At 49.3% G+C, this 5,341-nt stretch overlaps 1 long non-coding RNA gene across 1 annotated transcript; it reads right to left on the minus strand.

The window, feature by feature from the left end:
• Positions 1-2,331: 2,331 nt before the first annotated feature.
• LOC122529396 lies at positions 2,332-4,015 on the minus strand. The gene is made up of 2 exons (XR_006306789.1): positions 3,673-4,015; positions 2,332-2,700 (listed from the first exon to the last, which is right to left on the minus strand). It is a non-coding gene; the product is annotated as an uncharacterized LOC122529396 (long non-coding RNA).
• Between the last annotated feature and the right edge of the window lie 1,326 nt (positions 4,016-5,341).

Genomic DNA, 5,341 nt, shown 5'->3' on the forward strand with positions numbered 1-5,341 from the left:
ACGAAATTTTTAGCCAATCAACCCGATCAAACGAACTATCCTTGATTGAATCTAAATTTCTATATAAACGAAAAATTACTAGCAGAGAGGAGAATCAATAATATAGACTATTTGTCCTATATACAGTTATTGAGTTTGATCGTGTGTGTATTTCGTACAATTTTCTTAATAACGTTTCCGTCTGTCTAGCTTGTTTTATTATAAAAATACAGTAATAATTAGACAGCAGAGTCTCCAATATCTGAATTAAAAGAGAGACCAAGAAAAAAAAAATATAATATTTGGTTAGTAGAAGTGTCGGATGATAGGAAACAACTATTTCTCTGATATTAAATTTTCCATGTACCCAAGTGGTAAGTGAATCAAGAAACTCTGTCATCCTGTTTTGATAGTTGGGTATTGACATCAAGTTAAACAAATCTTTCTAGTGTTTCAATGTCTCGATGGTGACAAAACGATGATTTACCAAAAAATCTCTCGCACGTTTACACCGGTCTTGCATATCATGCTTTGGCAAGTTCTTTCCTCGCGAAGAACATTGTGAAAATCATTAGCAGCCGATACGATGGAATATTGAGAGGACAGAACGTCAGAAATATCAGAGTATTCGGACGCCCAAGTACCGTAACAAAATGAAGCCAACAAGTTTACCGAACAAATTTCTAAAATTATATTTTCGGGGTGTCTGTGCCTTCTTCTGCTCTCCCGTTGTTCTCCTCCGGGGAGACCTGTCGAACTGTGAACGCGAACCGAAAATTCAAAGGAAACGGAAAATTCCGCCGGCCGTAAAACTCGACGAATTTCAACCCAGGGTTTGACGTTTGACAAGCGAATCGACGAAGGAGAGAATTCGAGTGAGAGAGAAAGAGAGGAAAAAAAAAATCGTCATCGGGAGGTGAACTCGGTCGGAAGCCCCGGCACCGCCGCGGAAGCTGGCGAAAAACTGTGGCGTTTACGGCGCCGAAACTCCGTAGACTGCCGTGGATTTATGTACGCGGCGTGTATCCGCGCGCGCGCACAACGAGATTTATCGGCGCTTGGCCGAGTTTCGGTAGGGCAAGTTGAGTGAATTGTAAATGTTTCCGGCAGAACTTCACCAAGATGGCGTCCTCCACCAGGGGCGAGTTTGTTTACGCCTCATGGCTCCCCACGTGGGAAAAGCAGCATGGCGCGCGTCGTGCATTCAAACCCAGCCGAATCCACTGGCTGTTTGACGGCTGTTTTTTTCTACCGTCACTCACGAAATCACGTCGAGAATCTGCCCTCCATTTCCGTGGCGGGTTTTCGTCGGTTTTCCTCGCCCTCCCCTCAAATTTTCCGTCTTTTTTCACCCACCGGATAAAACTTTCAGTGAACTTTTATGAATTAATCGTTCATCGTCGTTGCGCAGCGCACGCCAACAATCACAACTAGCAAAATTATTGCCGATACCTGTATGCCGATAGTCGTTTTCAAAACGGAACGAAGATTTTCAAGGATGGATAATTCACGTCGTTCCACGGTTCAAGATTCTTTGGATATTGGAGGATTCCCTCTCAAACTTTGTATATAGTCAGTTTCGATTAACCGATGCTTAAGGATCAATTTAACGTAGGTTCGGTAACTCGTACCCAAGGATAACGCAAAAGGAAACTAGGGACGTATGGAATACGATAGAATTAATCTCTTCATTAGCCACAGACTCTCTTGACCGTGGAAAAAAGAGAGATTGTTTCATCGAGAGAATGAACGAGTCGTAGAACCATCGAGCAACGCGCTTCCACGTGGCGTCCCGTGTACATCACGCGCGAGAAGAACATCAAGATTTGGAAACTATGGAAACATTTCGGAAACATTCGTCGACACGGCAAGCTTCCGGCTGTCGCGTGAAAAATTATCGTTGCGAATTTATTTTCCAGTTAGCTAAATTCCATCGTTTCGGAATCTTCTCTGTTCGCGTCGACAACGACAGGCGTGTAAACAGCAGAGAATTTCACTTACATTTCATACGTTGTGGAGCGTGCTGTTTCCTTCGGGGCATCTGCGTCCTTCGGGGATGCTCGATTCTCTCTGTGGCCTCCAGGTCTTCGCTCGTTAGACGCAGTCGATCGGATCCCAAACATGTGACGGTCGTGTGTGTCGATATCTCTCGGTTCGAAGATCCGGCGTAGATCTTCCGCGGGAAACTGTTTCGTAGCTTCCCTTCTCTACCGAAGCGATGCACTACAGTCACCCACACGCGCGTACGCAGCGGAGCACTACCTCATCGTCGCGACTTCGGCAGATCGTCGTTTCGTCGTTGTGATCGGTGTCATTCTCGTTCTCTCGGTTTACATGTATCTTTCTTTCCCGTTACGACGAACAGCACCAACGTCGGGTGCCCTTGGTACACTACTCGGTACAAACCACGAACAACTATCAGGCAGCTATTATACTGGCTATATCGTATACGACGACGATGACTAATATTCTTCAGTTTCGTCTCGATCGGAGTTACATTCACGGAATGTCGCGCACTTGATCGCACTTGATCTCCTGGCAAGAGTCTCCAGATACGCGATATCGGGCGAGTCACGATCCATCAACTGCGATTACTATGCTCTTGTATCCATCACTGGCGTGATCGTGAATTCACGATTTCGCAACTTGCGGTGTACTTGTCACTGTTTGGAAACGCAGGTGAACGCACGCCTGGTTAGAAACGTCGCAGATAAGCCGCACCTACGAGAGATTCAAGGTGAAGTAGAAGAAAAGAAGAGGAAAAGGAGACAAAGTGAGAGAAAACGTGGCGTCTTCTGGAAGTCGCGCGTCGCGAGGGGGACACCGGTGGAAAACGATCGTTCGTTCCTCCTTGCGCGTTATTCGTCGTGGGAAAAAACGTGGCACTTGGTCGACGTGGTCACGCGTTATCGGTCACTCGGCAAACGAGAGGAAGGCCGATCTCGCGAGTTCACTTCGCGCGTCGCGGTTCTTTTGAATGGCGGCACCGACGAGAACGAACGAACGAAGAACAAAGACGAAGACCCCGCGGCCGCGTGGCTCTCGGAAACGGAGGAGGAACGAGTGGCTGCTCGCGGCGAAATTCGATCCTCCACGATGGGGGAGGATCGAGAATTCCTACGATCGCGCGATAACTTATCTACCGGGACGTGTGCCTCGCGACGACGCCTTGCATCCACTCGAGACGCGCGCACGACACTCCGCCGTACGTACTTACGTTCGTACGTACGGAGCTAGCGAAAGCTCGCTCGACAGAGGAAAATGGAAGAGAGCAAGAGAAACAAGGGGAGAAAACCGATACGCGATCGCATTTACGTGCGTGCCCGTGTGTATGTGTGTGCGTGTGAGTATGCGTGCGCGTGTGAATGCGTGTGCATGTATACCTTGGAGACCAATCGAAAGCGCAAGGGTGGAAAAGAGAAAGGGATTATAAAAAAAAATTCGCTGCGCGAAAGATAAAGACAGACGGACGAAGAAGAAACGGATGGATAGATACCAGTGAAGAGAGAAAGAGATTGGGGGAGAGAGAGAGAGAGAGAGAGAGAGAGTGAGAGAGGAGGGAGGGAGGGGGGGAGAGAAAGAGAAAGAAAGAGCGAGAAAGAATGCAGGGGTAGAGGGCAAGAACGTGAGCAAGGTAAAGAGAAAAGAAGCGGAGGTGGTGGAGGAGGAGGTGGAGGTGGAAGTGGTGGCTACCGTCGTTCGTGGATCGCGAAATCGAGCGGGCGGCGGTCCAGCGCTGACTGACTACGGACTGGCGTCGCGGCGGCAGCCCGCGTGGTGGGGGGCCCCAGGAGTAGTAGTCCTCTTTCCCTCTCGTCTCCGCCACTCGTTCTCGTTTCCTCGCTTGCCAGCTCTTCCTTGCTATGCTTTGCCTCTTGCCCTCTCTTCACCGGCTTCTTTTTTCACTTCTTCCACACTGTGTACTCGCGTTCGCGTTCCGCGCTCGCGTCCGCGTACACGTCCGCGTTCACCTTACCGACCGTGAATGCGCGAGTCGCGGAGACCGGACGAAAACGTCGAAAACAAAAACAGAGAAAAAGAAAGAGAAGGTGGGAGGGGGGAGGGAGGGGGGGGGAAGAAACGTTACTGTCGGAGCGATGGAAATCACACAGGAGGACAGGGAAGAAAGTGCGCGACGCGTACGCATGCACGAACGAGCAAGATCGGAGAGACGAGATTCTCCGCAACCGTCGCTTTTCTTCGGCTACTTGTCGATTCGGCACAACGACAACAACGGCCAAAGGGGCTGGTAGAGAGGTTAGCGGCGGCGCAATGACAACCACTCCACGTCGCTGGATGCACCGACCGCTCTCCAACGTGATCCGCACACTTTGCCACTAACGCGTTTCTCCTTTACGTCACTGTGACCTCTCTCACTCGCGCACGCAAAAAAGAGAGAGAGAGAGAGAGAGAGAGAGAAAGAGGGAAAAAAATGGAAAAAAAAACAGGAGCGGTTCGCGAATGACCGGAAAGATGCGACGAAAGTTCGTCGATGGGCCCGAGGGACTGACGTTGCGCTCGCGCGCGTAAGAGATGGTCGAGAAAGGAGGCGGGGTCCCTAACCACCTCGGCCCCGCTCCAAAACGCGAGAGGGGAGAACCACTATGTACCAGTAACTTTTATTTCCGCCGCTAGAGGCGCTGCCGCGCGACGTAGCTTGCCACGATCTACGGCATCACGGAGCCACACCTACGGATTTCTCGACGTTTTCGACACAATTCAGATCACTGGCGTCCGCGGCGAATTCGGTGAGTACGTTTCAACAACTGTCTTTTACCGGGGCACGATGTAACCCGTTGTAAATCCGTTTGCACCATGCGGCTGAGTCGGTAACGAAGGATTTTCAAAGCTAACCTCAAAAATTCGACGGTAGTTGTTGTTCCGCTTTCGGGAACATTTCATCGGTTTTTTTGCAACGTGCACGTATGATACGTACGACAATATCGTTTTCAGCGTTCGATAAATTATAAAAGTGAAAGGGAAACGCGATATTGCAACTATTGCAGCGATAATTCCACACATGACACTCTTTCAAGTAATAACTAATAACCGCCTCAATACTCGATATCGATATATATCGCATATTGCGAATGAGCGTCGACGAGCTACGTCATCAGAGATCGAATCGTAGCTATCGTAGAATCGACCTCGTGACGAAACCCCTCTCGCCTTTGTTCCATTCGAAACCTTCGATTGTTACGACATTTTTAACCAAAACAAATACCTATCGACTCTCGACGATACAAGGCTCCAAAAAACTTGGAGTACACATACGTCATGAAGGCGCGTACGCTTGCCACCAGCGACTCTGCGTACCGCGTAACTAACCTCTGCGTTTCCCCATTGCCAACTTCCAAAAAAA

This window comes from Frieseomelitta varia, unplaced genomic scaffold, assembly GCF_011392965.1.
Source record: "Frieseomelitta varia isolate USP_RPSP 00005682 unplaced genomic scaffold, Fvar_1.2 scaffold_285, whole genome shotgun sequence".
Taxonomy (NCBI): Eukaryota; Metazoa; Arthropoda; class Insecta; order Hymenoptera; family Apidae; genus Frieseomelitta; species Frieseomelitta varia.